At 40.6% G+C, this 22224-nt stretch overlaps 1 protein-coding gene across 9 annotated transcripts in view; it reads right to left on the bottom strand.

Moving 5' to 3' along the window:
• LOC149254884 (myosin-11-like) overlaps positions 1-22224 on the bottom strand; it is a 483587-nt gene that overhangs the window by 226508 nt on the left and 234855 nt on the right. The gene's annotated exons all lie outside the window — the stretch shown is intronic.

The raw sequence follows: 22224 nt of genomic DNA, 5'->3' as shown, positions 1-22224 counted from the left end.
TGAATTATCCTCCCCACCTAGAACCAATTCCCCCAAGTCACAAGTTAAGCTCTTGATGAGTATATTGTTGTAACAGACTTGAGCTTGTCTTCACAGAGCCTCAAGATTCTGTGGAATCTAGTTCACCACAGGTACCATCGTTGGAATGAGGGGAAGTGCTCAGGATGTACATTTCTCAGAGGAAAAATTGGCAACTGCTGTCTAGCTAACAACTTTACTCATGTTTCAAAATATTAATTAAAATAAATGAAAAGGTCATCACTGGTTGGTTGCATCTTGATTCTCACACCTTTTGCATTTGTATTTAAAAAGAGAGACAGGAAGAAAAGATTTCAAGATTCATATCATAATAAAAACTGTAATGAGTCTTTTTCTTTCATGTGGAGTCGCAGAAAGGCTTTCAATGGGAGTCCCAATGGAAGGCAAACTTTGCACCTTCAAACGGCCTAACAGGGGCATTGACAAGAGCATTGAGTGGCTGAACAGAAACCACAGTATAAATGCTAAGCACTGCTTAACCTTGTGATTATTACTGTTTTTTATCTCCACCATGGAAAGTGACTGATTACTCATGGCCTGCCCTCATTAGAACACTGGATAAAGGAACTAATTCAGATAGTCAGTTGTGTTATCACATTTTCACTTTTCTAGTTTCTGTGCATGTGAATGCATTAAATGAAATGAAATTATATTGATGTCATATGACAGAAACAGGTCAATGCTATTGAAAAGTACAGCATATCCAAATGGCAATGATGGGAGTACAAAATACGTCTCCGAAAAGTACAATATTAAACCTACAGCTAAGGGAACTGGAAGAACAGAGAAGAAGAAAACAAAACAATGCATAGCAATGTTGATATTTTGGGCAGCTATGGGACGAATTTCCATAGAGAAACCCAATATCCCCAAGGGAAAGTGCCCCAAAGAGAATTTATATTGAGAATTCAAATCGATAAAAGAAATATTATTAATATGTGGCAAAACTATTTGGGCAAGCATTTAGAAAATATATTTTAAAATAAGCAAGTTTGAACTTTCCTCAAAAACCCTAAAGTCTGCTTGACCTTTGAAGGCATCTATTTGAACCACTAGAATGTATATAAATATTGGATCGATTCTCCTCTAAAATGGCAATTTGATCTCTCACATCCTAGTGAAGATCTGAGGTCACTTAATTGAGTGTGAAAGTCTGAGACAATAATTTATGTATCTCGCTTCTCTTCAACTTTGAGGCTTGCATACTTTACAGCGGCACACAACTCTGAGGTTTGCATATCATACAATAGCCCGCAACTCTGAGGTTCGCATATCATACAATGACATCGCACTTTTGTGGCTCGAATTACATTCACAGTGACATTGCACTTCTATGGTTTCAATTACATTCTCAGTGGCTCGCACCATTGTGGCTCGTTCTCTATAGAAAACACTCTGTGGTATCAACTCTATTACAGTGGAATTGTGGCATCTATTATATTGCAGTGGCATCATGGCATCTATTATATTGCAGTTGCATCGTGAATTTATAATGAAATTACAATATGGCTCGCTTTTGTGTCTCAGATTATATTTTAAAGCGATTTCATGTACTTAGAAATCGCTTGTGAGACCCAGAATTCAAAATTGACAATTTTAATGATATTAAAGCTCTGAAAGCAGTTGGTAAAACCCTAAATTGGAAATTTAACAGGGTATTATCAATATTACTCTCAGAATATACTACTCTGCAATATATGTACAGAATTTATCAATTTTACTCTATGTTACATGAAACTTCTAGGAACATGGCATTTCGGGACATACCCATACCCGAAACTCTGAAACTTGGCCGAAACTTTATTGAAACTCAACCATCATGGAATCATCTATGAGAGTTAATATAGACTTGGTTTTCCTTCAAAATTGTCATCTATGGGTCTTATTCGCTTTTTTCTTGCAAGATAATGTGTTATTCACTTATTTATAAATTTCTTTTCATATATATAAACATATATGATGTTTTGGCCAACATTTCAGCTAGTGTTTCCATGTTTGGGAGGTGATGTTTCTAAACGTACCCGTTTCAGAAACTCTGAAACGTTTCATTGCTTTGTGCAACTTAGATTTTACTATTGAGTACCGACCTGGGCTTTTGTGGTTGAAGATGTCTATGCTCTATTGTGGATCTCGGTACCATCACCAAAACGACCAAAACCTCCCTGCCAAACTCAGCACAACTTCAATACCCAGCTCCAAAGTACTTCAAATTCGAGGTACTCTTGTTGGACACCTAATCCGCTAAGGGTTAAGGTGTGGAAGTTGGTCAGTCAAAGGGAATCCAAGAGACCTTGGAATATATTCCAACGGCCACTCCAATGTATTATAAAATGTATATCATGTGAATAATATATGCATTCAATGCTTATCCTTCATATTTGGTCTTCATCATGGTGATGTCTAACATGGTATCAGAGAGGGCGAATTTTAGCCCTGCTCCAATTTGAGCCACTGATTTTTGTGGCCTTTGTCAGTCCTATTTCATTTCTAGTTGTCTTATCACTCGACCCATTTCATTCCTATATGCCTCTTACACAGAAATGCTCCTTTTCTGCTTAGACCTACCCACTCTGCTCATGATTTTGGCCTTTCTGTTTTGTCAGATCCCTGATTATGTGAATTTTATTCATGCAAAAATGTAGTAAGTCTTGCTCAGAAAACTGCCAATTCTACCTTTGTCAAGTTTCTAAGTGTCAAGAAGAACATTACTATAAAATTATGTCCATTTATGCCATTTGTTACATCCATTGCAGTGTACAACAGTTTATTCTTTGGGACCTGGGTGTTTGAGAACGCCTCTTTTGCATACCTAGTCTACTCCGGCTCAACGTTTTTTCTCTTAATGTTGTCTATACCTTAACACATTTCCCTGCTCATCACAACACAATTCTCTCTAAGTTTTGGATTCCTTTGTTTACGCCATTCCTATCATCTCATATCAACGTCTCATTCGCGTGTCGGACTGACCTACATAGTCCTATCATTTACCAGTTCTCTGCCCCCGCTAATTTAGCATGCTCATTATTTCACTTATCAAAAACGATTCCTTTGCCAAGTTAAGGTAAAGTCTCCTGCACACACTTGCACATTCAAACGTTATCTCGACTATAATATCTTGGTATGATTGGACGAATGCCATAGTTAGATAATAGAATCAAGCCATGTCAAATATGTTTGTTTCTGAAGAATGGCCAGCATGGTGAAAGTTAGATAATAGAATCAAGCCATGTCAAATATGTTTGTTTCTGAAGAATGGCCAGCCTGGTGAATCCATCTGACAGAGATTTTGTGAAGGGGAAGCTTTTATTATTCAATGTGGTGTAACACATTCAAGATAAACACCAATTTAGTGCATTGAGCCTTGAAGAAAATGCGATGAATGGAGCATTGTTGAATGGAGCATCGTTGAATGGAGCGTGACTCTTGCTGAAGTCTGTACGTTGGTCCTTATATGAACTCTCATACCTCATTCATTAGAAGCATGTGATTGCATCTAAAGTGTTGAAGAATCTAAGGCATTTAGGTTAAGGTGAGATTCTTCGAACGATGATAACTACTTGTGAGGTATTTATTACTTTTTCTTATTAGTACAATCTTCTCTTATTATTAGTGTATGTTCTTTTACTTCATCAAATAGTTACCAAAACAAAAGAGACAAGAACACAAAATGTTGGCTCTCTACCAGGACCAAAACCTCTCACTCTTTGAGAGGAAAAATCACACAAATTCTTCTTATAGTGATTCTAATTGATGAATACCAAGACCAAGACCAAGACCCTTGACCTATAAGCCACTCCAAGACCAAGACACCAATCCTCTTCTTTGTCATTGCTGAGATCATCATCACTACTATTGAAGTCATCACTGCTGCAACACCGAGGCCATCACTACTGCACCACTGAGATTATTATTGTTGCACCATTGCTGCATCTTCACCGAGATCTTCATCCTAACTATGAGATCTCTATACTGAGATATGTATATATATATATATATGAGAGTCGCACCGAGATCTTCATCAAGATCATGATCTTGTAACTATACCAAGACCATGATTACATCTATGTCGAGATTATGACTGCACATAGAATGTATGCTGAGACAGAGTGTGTCACTATGGGATCACCGAGATCCTCCTCATCAAAGAGAGGTTTGTTTTGAAGTTTCCACAGAGATCTTTCCACTGCCCATCTGAATAACACTATGATGTATCTGAACCTCATTCTTCCTATGCCCATCCAAATTTAGGGATGACTGTAGCCTCATTCAAATATCAGAGAGAGGTATCTGAATCATGGTACTTGCAGCTAGCGCTTAGACCTTTTCGCTGATCCATTATCATCTTTTCTTGCTGCTCCTTCCATCCGAACTAGCTTTTGTTCTAGGGATCTGAATTGTCCTCTTGTTATTACCCACCTGAATTTAGAGGCTGGTCAGAATCCCTGAACTAGGAAATGCAAAGTGCCTTGGTGCCTATATATAGTGGTTTCCCATCATAAATAAGCCGACTTGAGTATATGAAGGGATGTGTCTCTATATAGTGAGCCGACATGATCTTCCTTTAATTCAATTTGTAGGTCGACTGCTTCAAGAGGGATTGTGCTTGTCTTTGGAGGGATTCTAGACATTTCTATAGACTTGTATACATTAAACATAGGCTCAAGAAGCCCTCTTCATACATGACATTAATTCTAGATTCTAAATGACAAATCCTATTATTCTAAAATCACTTGCTCATGAAACCCATGAAGCAAGTTTACAATAATAATTTTGTTCTCTTTATTACATCATTTACATCAGTTATAATTACATGTTATTAAGAAGACCGAACCTAATTACACTTTCTTCAACACTCCCTCTTAACTAGGGAGGTATTCATAATGGTACTTGGTCATTCTCAATCTAAAGAATTTCTCATAAGAAGAATCGGATTGGTAATCCATCTGTATAGCATCATAGAAACCATCATTGTTTCCATAGCAAGGCCTTGACTAACAACTCTATCTCTCATCAAACCAGAGCATAATGTTGGCGAGACCAATGACTATAGACACCTTCATCATTGTCTCTCAAGGTACATACCCACTCGGGTGTTCACTGAGTATCACCTTCTAAGACTCTTCTTATCTTGGGTTCCCAACCCTCAAAGAATATTGGTCCTCTTGCCTACTCTTATCTTGGATGCTCAAAGAGCATCGGATGTCAGATGATTACCTAATTCTCCATTCTTTCTTCGCAAGTAAAGACAAGAATGTTGTGTCTATCTCTCCCTCTCAACTAGGGAAGATATGCCCATTCCTATAAGGAATGTACCCAAGCTCCTTCTGACCAGGAACTTGCCCAAGCTCCCTCTTAATTAGGGACTTGTCAAAGCTCCCTCTTAACTAGGGACTCTCCTTTGCATCAGCAACTTCTTCTTCGTGGGTCCTTCAACTACTTAACCAACTTATTTCCTTGATGTTATGAAATTCAGACGAGCTTCTTCCTTCTAGGGCATTAGCCATCGATCACTTTCCTCCTTGGTTCATCATGCCATTCCTTTCTTCATGGAAATTGGCCTTCTTGGTATATATCTAGAACCTTCTTCATATGGCTACTTCTTTCTCATCCTGCTTCTTTCAGGAACTTCCATTAACCACATGAATGCTAGTTGTACTTGTGCTTACAACTCTTGTTCCAGTAGTCGCTACATGAACTCATCCAAATATTAAGAAATCAAAACATAACATTAAATCAAATAGTACCTTACGTGATGGTTCTTCATCATGACATCTTCCAGTAGGTATCAGCATCTTGCATACATGTTGACACATCTCCCAAAGATATCCATTGTCAAGGGTCTCCATCTTATTCAGACTTCCATCAGAGTCTTCATATCTTTCCAGGAGATTTTCTAGTCAAATCTTCTTGGTCTTTTGGATGTTGATCGCCTTCATCATGGTTGCATATCTCATGATCTCTTCCTTTCTTACACATTCCATTCCCAGGAGCTTCAAATCAGAGTTCCCTGATTGTAGTTAACCACCTCATACTTCATATAAGGACATATTATGTTGATTTCATCTAGTGTGACTTATGCCTTCCTGCATCCTTTCAGAGGAGGAGATCCTTTTTCCCTTGATCACACTTCTCAAGATAGAAGTAGTGATCCATGTTACCTGCAACCATATGACATGAATTTATAATATTAAATACAAGCATACATACATCATTTATATTTAGGTCATCTAGGCTTATTCCAGCAACTTCCTTGATTGCAAAGATATTCAACCCCTTGATCTGCTTCATTTCTCATGTCATCATTCCATCAATTCCACAAGTTGGAGTCCCTGATGAAATATTTGCTTCCTCTCTAGATTAGTGAACCCTCTGATGAGGATTCCATCTAAGAATCTCAAGGATCTTGCATATCCCAATCTGGCAGATGGTTCCTTTTTGACTTGATGTATGATGAGCCTTGTCTTGGCTGACTTCATCCTTTCCTTCAAAGTCCAATGAGGTTCCCAAGAGTTATATTCTTCATGTTTGACTGCCATGGATTTAGTTCCTTCTATCCTTCATGATTCCCATGGCGATGTCACAAGCTCTTGTTTCTAATGCTTCCATGATGCCACGATGCATCTTATTATTTATCATGGTCATATCTATAACAAAAGATTTAGGAGTTTATGATAAGACCCTTTTGTGAGCGATACCATCTCAATCATAGTAGAGATTTGTTACTCCCTCTTTCCTCGGCCCTTTTCTTCAGCTTCCTCCATCTTTCCAGTGATATGAGCTTTCTCTCAATAACATTGAATCTTAGCTATACTATTATGTCTTGTTTGAGGACCAAACATCCCTTTCCTTTCTACAAATGTTTGAGTCCTTTAACCTTCAATACTTTTGCCCTCAACTTGTCTTTTTCTATATAGCATAGCGACCACAAGTTGTAGAATCAGTTAACTTTAGTGCATTTCAGAACAATGACAATTATCTTCTTATCATCTCTCCCAAATCTCCTAATTGAGATCTTATGAAGATATCCCTTCATTCTTTAATACCATCAATTTCGTGTAGATCAGGTCAAACTGATATGACCTTCCTTACTGCATTTTCAGAGAATATATCTTCTAGCATTTCATATATCTCTTTGATGTCTCCTCTCCTACTACATAAGGATGAGAGGACCTTTGACTGATTTCATAAGAATCCCATGAGTCCCTTGATCTTTTTCATGCATTCTGTTAGTGTCGGTCTTGAGCCCTCCATCAGTGATCAAAAGCTCTTTGCATATGCATAAGTAGGTGTCTCATCAGTGTCAGTTTTGCATCCCACTAGGCATGCCATAACACTGAATGGAGGAGCTGGTCTTTGTTCCCTTCTTGGCTTTGCTGGATCAGGTCATACAACAATGTAATTGAGTCATGCTTGTTCTTATTTTTTTTGTCTTGAGATCCCATGGTCTTAGGTCTAGGGTTTTGAGTCAAAATCATTTCAAGGTAATGAGTCATGGTCAGTAAGTGCCCAGCAAGCCGGAAGGAATTTTGTACATATGTTTCATTATCATTTTCTTCAGCTATAGCTCACTTTATGCCTTGGATTTAAAAAACCCTGTTTTTAAGTCCAAGGCCATGAGGAATTTGTAAAAATAAAGAAATTTCCAAAAATTTGTAAAAGTGTCGGCAACAACCCTGGTTCCTTCACTACAGTCCATCAGGCGGTCAACCTGCAAAAAGAACGGAGTCAAACGCATCAAAAGAGCTCATTTCAGGACAAAAAGACTCTAAACAGTGTTAAAAAGAAAAGCAAGTTGAAAACATTAGAAAGTGGGTTCTAAAGTTAAATTTTTTTTAAAATGACCCTATAAAAGCTAACTTCCCTCTTTAGTCACTCTTATTGTGCAATTGAAAGTGAAAATTTCGTGCTAGAGGCAAAGAAGGCGATTTCGTGGCAATTTTCTGCAAATCTAGCGCTTGGGAAGGTGCGCGACCATTCCACAGGTGTGCGCGACCACCTGGGTGGTGCGCGACCATTCCACGAGCATTTCCCTGTGTAAATTTACACAGGCGCGACCATTTGGTCCGCCTGCACAGAAAACTCACCAAAATTCATCCAAACTCCAAATTTCTCCAAATTTGCTCGGGTTTTTTCCAAGGTATGCCTCCTTTATCAAGTTTATGAGTGTGTCATGGTTTCAAAGGAGATTTATGGTCATGTTTTGTCATGCAAGAAAACAATGAAAAATAGGTTAAATGATGGTTGTTTTGCAAGCATATGCTTTGATAGTTTGTTCGTTTTTCAAGGTGATTTTTCCTTTATTCCCTTCCATTATTTTCCCATGTTAAATCACAAGTGTTAAAATGTCATATTCATTAATCATATTTGCAAATTAACCATACCAAACCTACCCCTAAATCCTATGAAACCCTAGTCACAAACCCTACCCCCAATCCTATGAAACCCTAACCCCTTCTAAACCATTTCAAACCCTAATTTTTTGCCATGTTATATGCTCAAAACCTAAACACTAGTATACACAGCAAAGTAAAAAGGAAAACATTGTAAAAAACAAAAAGGAAAGTGATGACAAGGCATGCACACAAGAAATTGTAAAAACAGTGAAAATTACCATTTGCATAGCCTTAAAAAAAATAAAGAAAAATGTCATCTTGCTGTATGATGTCAAAGGTTACAAGCTGTGTAAAATTCATGATAAAATTCATTAAAGGTATCAGCTGCTAGTTATCCAAAAAGAGCAGTCTTGTTGTGGTTAGAGTTTGCAGTAACATGGTATCATCTCCCTTTCCTAGAACTCTGTTTTTCCCTATCTATTCCCTATATTAAAACCCTAATTCAATTGCATTTCCCTTCATGCAAAACTCCTTATGCAAATTGAATGTCCCTCCGTACGATCAAAGCACACAGTAAAACCCTAATTCCCCATGGTAAAAGCATGATGAAGCTGCCACTGTCCTAAATGAATTGCTGTTACGAAAATTAGTTGGCAGTGATTATTAAAAGGGTTTCATTGTCCCCCTAAACCTAATTCCTAATATCCTCTCTTTTCCCTAATTCCCAAGTTACCAATTCCCTCTCCCTTCCATTGTAACATAATCACGGCAATCCCCTCTCCCTTCCTCTTGCAATCAAATACCCTAACTCCCTGTTTCCCAAAGCATCAAATGACTATTCCAAAAGTTATAAAAAACAGAGTATGCTCCTCAAGGACATGCAAAAGCAAAATGAAATGAGCTGCCTGTTACTTGTACATAAGTGATGCTGCCCTATCCCCCTATGCCCATGACATCCTCCCCTCCATCATGAAGATTTTCATTGTCCTTTCCCTTGGTGCTTAAAAAACACAGTTTCCCTAAATAAAGTATTGATTTGCAAATGGTGAGAGATGGAATGACATGTTTAGCATTATGTGATGTTTTCCTTCAAAATTCCCTGCTTATATATATTTTTCCCTTTCCTATATGTAAATTCCCTCCCCTAACACGTCCCTCATGATGTTTCCCCTTGAAAACAGCATACTTCACAGCATTTTGCAGGCAGGGCAGCGGTCATTTTGACTTGTTTATTCCACCTTGCTCAATAACAACACCATGTCAACTACTGAGACTAATGAGCAAGGTGATGACCGATCATCATCTTCTAAGATTGAGACACAGCGGAGGCCTCGTAGGGGAGGCAAGGGTGGTCACCACAAGAGGGAAGAGCCCACATCATTGACGAAGTTGCAGGCTTGCCCATTGGCAGTATCTTGTTTTCAGCACATGGCTTGTTATCAGTTTTGTGAGAGGCTGTCACACATTCAGCATCACAGAGAGTTGGCCCGGTTGTTTGTCCTACATCTCCATGACAGGCAGGTCACCCTTGCAGGGGTGAATTTTGTATTTTCTCCAGAGGCTATCACAGAGGCTACCGGGATACCCAATGTGGGTGAGGTGTGGCCGAAGCGCAAGTGGCTGGACCTAGTATACTATGAGCCATATGTCAGGTCTACCTATGTGCATAACTTGTCAAGGAACTTTCCTATCAAGTTCCTCCGAGCAGAGTATATAGATATCATGAGACTCATTATGCACTACCTCACATGCGAGGGGAGATTCTCACGGGTAGGTCCTGGTCATATCCGCATGCTAATGCACTTCACCAGAGTGAGGATGATGAACATCTCAGCATACTTATTTCACGACACTCAGAGGATGGTCTCTATCTTTCAGAGACAGACCCTAGTACAGCAACTTCGGAGCCTATGCCATCATGGTCTTATTCAGCTAGTAGTTTCCTATCAGCTGAGCCAGCAGGGCATTCCTTGGGCAGATTTTATCTCCCGAGAGTTTTTTACACAGCCACATCCAGAGCCAAAGGCAGTTCACGAGGAGGGAGGGCCATCACATCAGCCCGAGACCAGCATTCCGAGACACATGGCTTCTTCTCCTAGGGTCACATATCAGAGAGGTCATAGGACCTTATTTGCAGCAGCTCGACGAGTACTTTCTCCACAGCCGGTGGAAGGGCTCTCGTCATCATCTTCAGAGTAGCGAGTGTTATCTCCACACCAGGTGGAAGGGGCCTCGCTTTCTTCATCGGCACAGGCAGTACGAGAGGGCAAGCAGCCCATGATTGAGGATGAGGCAGTTGGCGAGGCACATGATGATTTCACTGGTCGTGATGCCCGCTCTCCCTCTTCAGATTTTGATGAGATTATCCGGCGGAGAGATGAGGAGAACCTTGTGTTGCAGCGGAAGCTTGAGATGGCTCAGTGGACCATCACTTATCTAGAACAGCGCACCAAACAATTAGAAGAAGAAAAAGAACTTGATGAGCTATGGAGGATCCGCAATGATCGAACTTTAAACCGTAGGAGGCCCGGTGACCCATTGCCTGCTGATCGGGAGTCCATGCTTATCAGTGTGAATGCACACTTGGAGAGATTGTTGGAGAAGGCAAATCGTGACAAAGAGCTGCTACGCAACATGAAAACACACTATTGGGCAAGATTGCATGTTTGCAAGGCTAAAATGAAAATTCTCCAAAGGAAGCTGTCAGAGACCCAGAAGAAGAAGAAAAGGACAAACCCACTTCGTATCTTGGCTGAGGCATCCCCCACTCATCATGGTACTGATCAGCCTTGATCTAGCATCAAAATCTGAAAATTTTGAGAATTTTGGAGCATTTTGCAAATTTTTGGTAAAATTACAGGTTTTTCCCGTGGAATGGTCTCACCCCGGGTGAGACCATTTTGGAGGACTGCTCGGAATTTTGAAAACTTGGCATTTTTGGAAAGGGCATGCAAAGAGAAAAATTACCAATACTTGGGAGAAGCTTGATTTTGAGATTTGAGCCTCCAAAAGCTCAAAATACATCAAAAAAATGACTTTCTGCCCACTTTTTGAGTTGCAGAAAGTGACCTTAGGAGAAATGGTTTTTGAGGGGGAAAAACAACTCCAAATTCAGAAATTCCATTTGGGATGGAAAGTAGACAGACCAAGCTTTCCAATGAGCCATCTTGCACCTGATTTGGACCAGTGGAACCCACTCAAAAGTTGCTGCAAAGGGGCGCGACCATTTGAACAGGGGGCGCGACCATTCGAGCCAGCTTTGCCAGAATTGACCTTTTTTGTCAAAAAACACTGTTTTGACTATGGTTGACCATTTTTACTTGTAGATGATGGATAAATGTAATATTTTCATGGCACTTTGATAGATTTTATCTCTCTTTACCCTTCTAGAAGCTTCCTTGATGTAAAAAGTGAATAATTAATGCATGAATCAGTTAGCTAAGTAATAGAGGCAAGTTGTTGGACTACCTATTATCTAGTGCTTAATTTAGAATTAGTTGAAACTGCCCCTAGGAAGCTGAGCTCGACCCCTAGAGGTGGGGAAAGGAGTTAGATGGTCTAGATGGTCTATATTATGCTCTCTCCTTCTCATTTTCATGGTTGGACTCTTGTGGGAGAAACATTATTGTGTATTGTACATCTATTTCTGCAATTTAAGGAAAGGAAAGCCAGGGTTTTGCAGATTTCATTGTGGATTCTTGTGGATCATTGTGTTGATGGTGTGTCTTCTAATTGTTACTGTAAGTTTGTTTATGTGTTACATCTCTCTTTCTTTGCTGCTATTTGAACAAGATGAAGTGATAAAGTTTGAATTCATGCATGCCATGCTCAGCTTTTAATTCTGTTCAATATCTATGTTTTCCACTGTTTAAAGAGGATTCAAAGTCCTTGTTTGCCCTCTTTAACCTCCTCTCTTTCTTCCCTGATCACTCATCCAAGCCAAAGGCATCAGCACAAGTTCCTACATTGCCCCAAAGAACCCCCTGCAAAAACTGAGCCCAATCCCCGCACCCTGAATTGCACTCCCTCCAATTGCCACCAAAAACCCCAAAAATCATTAAATCCAACCCCCCTATCAATTTACTAGCCTAAAATCTTTATTCTTAATTGGTCAGCCTAATCATATTGAAAGATCTATCAAATCTGACCCGAGAGAGCCTTCTCATACCTCGTAGGGCTAGCTACGAGGTGAAATGGTTTGATGTAGCCTTGAGAGTTTGTCTATCTCAGTCTAGGTGAATTCCAAGCGCTAACACATTCAAACAATGCTTGACCTTCAGAGACTTCTCCATAGATATCAATGACTTCTATTTCGGGGACTATATCTATCCTCCTTTCTTATGCAAGGAATTTCGATGACCTATCCAACTTATAGATTTCCTTGCAAGCACAAAGTCATTTTACCAAATAAATTAAAGAATGAAAGATACTCACTTGACAAGTGAAGATGAACTCTTTTACTTGATCATTGGTTGAAGAAGATGTATTAGACCTTCCTCTTGGATGATCCTCTTCCAAATGAAAAATCCTTTCTCCAATAGAGAAAGGTTTCTCCTTTTGATGAGGATGATTTGTTGCTTCCTTGAAAGATCTTGTTCTAGGACAAGGAGATGATCCTTGCTTGTTTTATAACCTTGAAGATGATGACAATGCCTTCAATATGCTTTGCCTTCTTTTGTAGTGTAGATTAGAACTGCTACTAGGGTTTGAACTTTCTCCAAGATGATGTGATCTTTGTTTTAAGGTCCTTCGAGCTACCCTGCTTTGTAGACAACTTGATGATGGTCTTCGAGGCCTTTTTATGATGACTACGTAAACAAAAGCTCTTGTTATTGTAGATTGCTTCTTTGATCTAGGGTTTGATAGAAAACAGGGTTTGATTCTTCAATGTAGATCTTTATCCTTTTCTTTGATATCCTTCAACTTGCTTTGATGCCCTTCTTGAAACTTGATCCTTGAATGTCTCTTTGTTGCCCTTTCTTTGACCTTAGCACCTTAGCCCTGATACCATGTTGAAGAATCTAGGGCATTTAGGTTAGGGTGAGATTTTTCGGACGATGATAACTACTTGTGAGGTACTTTTTACTTTTTCTTATTAGCACAATCTTCTCTTGTTATTAGTGTATGTTCTTTTACTTCATCAAATAGTTACCAAAACAAAAGAGACAAGAACACAAAATGTTGGCTCTCTGCCAGGGCCAAAACCTCTCACTCTTTGAGAGGAAAACCCGCACAAATTCTTCTTATAGAGATTCCAATTGACAAATACCAAGACCAAGACCCTTGACCTATAAGCCACTCCAAGACCAAGACACCAATCCTCTTCTTTGTCATTGCTGAGATCATCATCACTGCTACTGAAGTCATCACTGCTGCAACACCGAGGCCATCACTACTGCACCACTGAGATCATTACTGTTGCACCATTGCTGCATCTTCACCGAGATCTTCATCATAACTATGAGATCTCTATACTGAGATATGTATATATATATATATATATATGAGAGTTGCACCGAGATCTTCATCAAGATCATGATCTTGTAACTATACCAAGACCATGATTACATCTATGTCGAGATTATGACTGCATATAGAATGTATGCTGAGACAGAGTGTGTCACTATGCGATCACCGAGATCCTCCTCATCAAAGAGACAGGTTCGTTCTGAAGCTTTCACTTAGATCTTGCCACTGCCCATCCGAATAACACTGAGATGTATCCGAACCTCATTCTGCCTCTACCCATCCGAATTCAAAGATGACTGTAGCCTCATTAAAATATCAGAGAGAGGTATCTAAATCATTGTACTTGCAACTAGCCCTTAGACCTTTTCGTTGTTCCATTATCATCTTTTCTTGTTGCTCCTTCCATCCAAATTAGCTTTTGTTCTAGGCGTTGAAGTTTCTAAAAGTCTAACAGTTATAAACCCTCCATGTCCTTTCTGATTTATTCCTTCCTACTTGTTCTGATTAATTAACAAGTTATTTACCATGTAAACACTGAAAATAAACACAAGTACATGCTCAACACACTATTGATCATAAACTGAAGGAAACAGAAACAAGCACACAAATGACACCATTATTTTTGAACTAATGTCCCCAGAAAAACCCAAAGCAGGAAAACCGATGCAGCTATTTGAGGGTTTTATTTATTAAGCAGTTTCAGAATACAATCTAGGTGCCAAACGCAGCTCACCCAACAGAGAAAAATCTCGGCAGTAGCACCTCTCTACTCGGAAGCAGATATTCCCGCTGAAACCACACTCTGGCAACTTCACATCTCCAATCTACCCCATGAAACCCCAGTGTCAGCCTCTAGGGACTGCGTCAGCCTATCCCCGGCAGTTCTGGTTGTTCCTGACAATGTTCCACGGGGACTCACCCCCTAGCTCCCCCACGCTCCGGGGACTTGGGGACAAGAAGGGGTCGTTTCCTAACGCTACCAAAAATCAAGGTACGCAGGGGGACGTGCCAGGGGGTTGTTTCCATGTCATGAGGAGTCGTTTCCGAAAAGGGGGACGAGAGGGGTCGTGAGGGGACGAGGGGGCCTGTGAGGGGTCGTGAGGGGACGAGGGGGGTCGAGAGGGGTCATTTCCGAAAAGGGGGATGAGAGGGATCGTGAAGGGACGAGGGGGGTCGTGAGGGGTCATGGGGGGACGAGGGGGGCCGAGAGGGGGCGAGAAGGGGTCGTTTCCCCATGCTCCAGAAAATCAAGGTGCGCAGGGGAACATGCCAGGGGGTCGTTTCCCTGTCCTAAGGGGTCGTTTCCGAAAAGGGCGACAAGAGGGGTTGTGAGGGGACAAGGGGGGTCATGAGGGGTCGTGTGGGGACGAGGGGGCACGCGAGGGGACGAGAGGCACGATTTTAAAAAAAATGGTTTAAATTAAAACTAAACTTTAATTAATTTAATTAATTGTTAAAACTTAAACCGCGTAGGGTTTTGTGTTTCATTGTTTTATGTTTTAAAGTGTAAACCCTCACACCTGAGACCTCACACCATGCGCGTTCGCTCCACTCGGAACTCCAAACTCCTCCCGTCCTCCGTCGAGCAGCATCCTACGAGCACGTCGAGCAACACTGCAGCAGTCCACGTCCACGATCCTGACTCCTCCGTCGAGCAGCAACCCACCAGCGAGCATTGTTTGGAGGTTCCTCAGCATTGTTCCAAACTTCCAGTCCAGCATTGTTCCTCCAGTGAGTGGCGAGCAGCAGACTACAGTCCAGTGTTCCATCACACGCAGCACCCCTCCCCGTCGAGCAGTACCCCGTCGAGCAGCAGTCCACCGTTGTTGTCCAGTGTCACTTGCAAGTTGCGGCCCTGCCTAAACACTGATTGATGCAGGTAAGTACCAGAACTGTAAGTAATTTTTTTTCATTTTTAATTTTTTTTGTAATTCTGAAATCTGTAATTGCATTTCTTAATTTTTTATTTTTTTAATTTACTATATAATGTATTTCATTTCTAAAAAAATAATAAATCAGAAACTTCAATTCCACTGTTTTTTAATTTTTCAATTTTTTTTTTTGTAAATTTTAATTTGTTTATAATTTTTTAGCCTGTGTTTTTTTCGTTTTTTTCATTTTTTCATTTCTTTTTTAAGTTTTGAGTCTTCACTATGTTTAAAAAAAAAATTTGAAACTGTTTTTGTAAATTTTATTTTTTTTTAATTGTTTATAACTTCTGACTATGTATTAATTATTTTTTTTTCTTGTAAATTTAAAAAAAAAAAAACAGTGTTCGAAACTTCAATGTGTGTGCTACTAGCCTGTGTAATGTTTTTAAAAAAAAATTATTTTCATTGCAGGCGGCAACTTACATTTTGATTTGTCATTCAACTTACAAAGTTACAACTTACAACTTACAACTATGAGTCAGAGTCAAACTTCCTCTGAGAACAGTGAGAACAATGACAGTAGCTACAGTGGTAGTGAGCCACAAGATACACAAGAAGAAGTTGAAAGCAGTCACAAGGGGGCAAGATACCAGAATAGGCATGGTGTAGATTCTGCAGGACCACCAAGAGCGCTGGAAATGTTTGCAAAGGGGACATTTAATCCTCTAAAACCACTTCTAATCTATGCAACTAGACTGCCAAAAAAGAATCCAAAAGTTGGTGGTGGCTCACGTGATTGGGTTTGATATATTTGTGGGCATCACTTTGTTGGCAGCTATACCAAGGTGAAGCAACACATTTTGGCTATTACAGGTAAAGGAGTCAATATGTGTCCCTCAAAGAACCTGAATTCAGCTCAAAGAGAACAACTTTGGATGCTAGAAAGGGCAGCCACTAGAAAAGGATTGTTTTCCAATAGACATGTTGATCCATCCACAAATATTCCTCCATCCAGTGCTTCATCAAAAAAGACAAAAGTTTCTACTGGTGCATCTCGTTCTTGTGCAATGGGTGGTATAGTGTCTGGGATGTACAACATTCTAGATCGAGATGACACAGAGGATGCAATTGGCAAATTTCTTTTTGCCAATGGAATTCCCTTCCATGTTCTTTGTTCTCCTTATTACAAGGAAATGGTCCAAGCAACTACAAAAATAGAGCCTTCATATGTACCACCCGGAAAACATAAACTACGAACAACAATTTTAGATAGACAAGTGTCCAAAATTAATGTGCAGAAAGAGAGAATGAGACAAACATGGTTGAAGTTTGGTTGCTCTATTGTTATGGATGGATGGAATGACATCCGAAAATGCCCACTAATCAACATCATACTGACATCTTCAGAAGGTCCATTCTTTCTTAAAGTTGTTGATTGTTCTGGAAAGCGCACGGATGCATCTTTCCAATTTGAGCTTCTTCGAGAAGCTACAGAGGATGTTGGGCCTGGTAGTGTGGTGCAGGTTGTGACAGATGCAACAGTAGTTTATAGATCAGCTGGGTAATTGATTCAAAATAGGTATCAACATATATTTTGGACTCCTTGTTGTGTGCCTGCACTCAATAATGCACTGAAGGACATTAGCAAGATTCAGTGGATATCAGACTTGGTGTTAGCGGCAAGAGATGTGCAGATGTTTATCTGCAACCACTACAGCTCCTTGGCTATGTATAGGGCTCACACGAGGAAGGAATTCCTCAAGCCCACTGATACTAGATATGCTAGTTATTTTCTCTTATTGGAGAGGATAATAAAGGTACAAGCACCTCTACAATCTTTGGTTGTGAGTTCAGAGTGGGGAAGGTGGTTAGAATCAAAGACAGTCACTGGGAAGAAGGTCAGGCTTCACGTGTTGGACAATGATTGGTGGGAAAATTGTTTTTATTTGGTGTCATTCTTGGGCCCTATTGTGGAGGTCATTCGTTACACTGATTTAGATGCTCCTAGTCTTGGAGAAATCTATGAGACCTTTGATAGCATGTTGGGTCGTGTGAAGGTAGCCATTCAGCAGAGGGAGCCCTCATTAGAGCTCTATACTTCCTAGATTTGACCCATCATTCAGCGTAGGTGGGATCACATGAACACACCTTTGCACATGGCAGCATATGCATTAAACCCAAAATGGTATGTTGAGAGACCTAGGAGGGTGCCTCCTATTGATGATCTAGAGATAAAGAATGGCTTCCTAGATGCAATTGCACAGATGTACAGTGAGGAGGAGGGGTCAAGATTTCGAAGACAATTTGTTCAGTTTGCATCCCTTAGTCGCCCCTTCAACACACGTGGTGCTCGAGCAGATCGCATAGATCTAGCCCAAGATGACCCAATTGGATGGTGGAGGATGCATGGGGATGGTGCTCCAGAGTTCAAAGATCTAGCCATGTGTTTGTTGTCTCAGATTGCTAGTTCCTCTACAACAGAGAGGAATTGGTCCACAAATAGCTTCATCCACTCTATCAAGAGGAACAAACTTACCTCTAAAAGAGCAGACAAGTTAGTTGTTGTGCACAGTGCCCTACGTCTTGAAAATAGGAAGACACCTGAGTATTTGAAGGGACCAGCAACACAATGTGATGTTGATCCAGACGATGATGCACAGGTAGATATGGAGGAGAGACTTGATGAGAGACAGATGGGATTGGTTGGTGTGCCACTTACCATGTTTGAGAATCCTAGTGATTCAGATTCAGATAGTGATATGGTTGATCCTGATTTATTCATGCAGCAGCTGGATGAAGAGACTAGCGGGGCATTACCTTGAGGCTTGGGCAAAATTATGCTCGTTTATCGTTTGATATGTTGATGTTCTTATGTTATTCTGACTCTATAAAATTTCGACTCTTGATGTATCAGACTTGACTTTAATCTTTTATAATTCTATAAAATTTGGACTCTTGATGTATGATGTAACAGACTTGAATTTTATAATTTTACGTCAATATTCCCTGTTCAGTATTCAATGTTCATAGTAGAAAGTGGAACATCAATATGGTTTAAAGTTTAAACATTAATCATAATGTATGATACTATGATGTATGATTATAAATTAGAATTTTAAATTTATATGATATTAGATAATGATATTCATATCAATGATCATGCTTTGCAGCTTTTCAATTCAAACCCAATTGTCATAGTGGACTCAATTAATAAATTATATTTTATATTTATAAGTTTTTAAGACCCTGACGACCCGCCACGTTTCCTAAAAATTGGTGGGGAGCTTTTGCATAGGCCGCTCCCGCGTATCCTCGCACCCTCGCCCCTTCGTCCCGGAACCTTGGTGGAACATTGGTTCCCGACAGTTCCGGCATCTGCCCTCTGCGTCAGCTTTCACGACAGTTCCAGCAGTTCCGGATGTTCACGGCAATTCCAGCTTCTGCCCTCTACGTCAGCATTCCCAGCATTTCCAGTTGTTCCCAGCAGTTCCAAGTAGTTCCAGGGAGTTCCGACTGTTCCGGCACAAGACAGGCTAACTCCGACTATTTTTGCGTCCCTCTCTCTGGCTACTGCGTTGATCCTCCCGGTGTTATCTCTGCCTCTCTGCTTTTGTATTCACTGCCCCTTAGCTACAACTCCGATCACTCTCTCAACTTTCTCAGCAAACCCAATCCCAGAAAGTCGAAATCTTGATCTCTTGGTGTGTTCTCCAAATGACCCTCAAACCTCCTTTTATACTTTTCTCGTTGACAAATCAACGGCCGAGATTAAGTCCCTAATCAACGGCTAAGATTAGATTTGGCTTGATCCATGACTTTTGGACCATTCCAACACAGTTTTATATTAATTCACATTAATATTTTAATTTCCCTAATTTTAGACTTACATACTCCATTAAAAATATTAATTATTTTAATATCTCCCAAACTATTTAGAATCTGCCCAAACCCTTTCTAGGTATTGGAGATCTCATGTGCTTTAGCCTCTCCACCAATTATCGTGGCTAGAGCAGAGCTGCTGCTACCCCAAATCAACACTCCGTCCTAGCAAGGATTGTGCTCTAGTAATACTCCTCACTGACCATCACTCTGATCATCCGACATCGGTCCCTGTGCTAATGCTAGGCCTGCTGCCCAACCAATGTTGCAGGGGAGCACCCCCCCCCCCCCCCCCGATCCTACTCCCAATCCGCGCTCCGGGCGGGAGCGACTCAGGGGCGGGTCGCGGATCGCTCCCCAAACGCTCCCGAGCTATAAAAAACTCTCCCAGAGCGACGGAGCAATTGCTCTGGCAATAGGCAGGGAACGGAATTTTTTTTACGGGAGCACTCCCATAAAAAAAAAAATTGTTCCCTGCCTATTGCCGGAGCAATTGCTCCGTCGCTTTGGGAGAGTTTTTTATAGCTCAGGAGCGTTTGGGGAGCGATCGCTCCCAACCGCTCCCGAGCTATAAATAACGCTCCCAGCCGGTGAAAAAAATCGCGCGAATGGAAAAAAAATCGCCCTGGAAAATATAAAAAAGGTCGCCGGTTTGGGGGAAAAAGGGAGGGAAGGGAGGGAGGGAAGGGAGGGAATATAAATAAACCCTCCCTCCAATCAATTTCATTATTTTAGAAGAGAATGAGAGTGAGAGCAAGACGAGAGTAAGAGAGGGTGAGGAGCAAGAGAGAGTGAGGGGCAAGAGAGAGCAAGTGAGAGTGAGCACGGGAGGGTGAGGAGCAAGAGAGACTGAGGGGTAAGAGAGAGCAAGTGAGAGTGAGAGCAAGAAGCAAGGTGCAAGGAGAGAGCAAGTGCCAAGGAGCAAGGTGCAAGGAGCAAGAGAAAGCAAGGAGGGGAGACTGGAGGCCAAAGAGGTAGGCTCTATTCTAGCAATTTTTTTTAATGTTCATTACTAAATGAATAATTAAATTTTTTATCCCCATTCCCATTCCATTTTTTTGCAGATTTAAACATCATGGTTATATTTCTTGGCATTTTCTTTTTCTTGGTTCCTTTTTTGGTTATTATGGTGTTGGAGAGTAGAAAAGGGAGGGTTGAAAATGAAGAAGGGGATGAAGAAGGGAGTCATAGTGGATTTGATGAAAATCCTGGTGAGGAGGAGCTGGAGAAGAGTGAACATGAGTCAGCTCAAAAAACTAAACAAGACCAAACTCCATTGTGGAAATATGTTAATAGGCCTGAAACAGGGAAAGGCAGTGGAACCACTAAATTTCATTGCCCCCATTGCAACAATAATTACACAGGTTCATACATCCGTGCCAGAAAACACCTCTACAGGAAAAGGCCATGGGATGGAGATAAACAAATAGGAATCAAAACTTGTTCAGGTGAGTCAGCAATAGATAGAGCCAAATACACAAGGGAAGAGGAGGAAGCCCAATACAAATCTAAAAAATCGAAGGGTTTCTTTGAACCAAGCTCACAATCACATGCACAAAGGACTCCTTCAGCATCCTCCCAAGGCAGTGGATATGAAGGCACGGGGTCACCAGGTTTAAGGCGTAGAAGCATATCAGATTTCCTTGATGAATGGTGTAGGAATGATGTGGATTCAAAAGTTTATAGGTTTCTCTATGCATGTGGGATACCATTCAATGTTCTTCGCTCACCTTACTGGCATGAAATGGTTTCTGCCATAAATGATGCCCCTAAAGGATACAAGAGCCCTGAGTATGACAAGGCAAGAACCGTTGGACTTGATCATGAAAAAACAAAAATATCACATTCTTTGAATAGAATGACAAGTTCTTGGACTGACCATGGGGTGTCCATTGTATCTGATGGATGGACAAATGTAAAAGGCAAGCCATTGATAAATGTTCTTGCTATGTCAGTTAGTGGTGCCATCTTTCTTTCAGCATATGATTACTCAGACAAGTTCAAGACCAGCATCAACATTGCAGAACCATTACTTGAAACAATTGAGTGTATTGGGCCATACAATGTCATCCAAGTCATCACTGATAATGCTCCTAATTGTAAGGCAGTGGGAGCAATTATTGAGGATAAATACCCCAACATATTTTGGTCTGGGTGTTTGGTTCACACACTGAACCTTTTGATGCATGATATTGTTAAAAACAAAAACAAACAATACGAATGGATTAGTGATTTGTACAAGAGACGCAAACAAATGATAAAATTTATTACAAATCATAGCAATACCCATGGCCTTTTCCACAGTCACTCAAGATTGGAGTTGTTAAAGATTGAGAGGACCAGATTTGGTAGCTATTACCTCACCTTTAGGCACCTTTTGAAGGTAAGGGAATCATTGGCTAGCAGCCTAGCATGGTATAAAGTCCACACTGGCAGGTATTCATGGAAAGGGCTACAAATGCAGCTGACAGGCAAGGTTTTGAACAGGTGGAGGAGGCCACTCTTGATGGTATGCTTGGGCACGTGTGAGGGAAGTATTGGATTTCGCCAAGCCCATTTATCACATGATTCGGTTTGCAGATATAGATAAACCAGTGATTGGTGAGGTGTATGAGCAGATGGATACCATGTTG

This window comes from Pinus tabuliformis, chromosome 7 (assembly GCF_031772625.1).
Source record: "Pinus tabuliformis cultivar Carrire ecotype Pingquan chromosome 7, CPIR1, whole genome shotgun sequence".
NCBI lineage: Eukaryota > Viridiplantae > Streptophyta > Pinopsida > Pinales > Pinaceae > Pinus > Pinus tabuliformis.
This window is presented reverse-complemented; position numbering and strand designations above follow the sequence as displayed.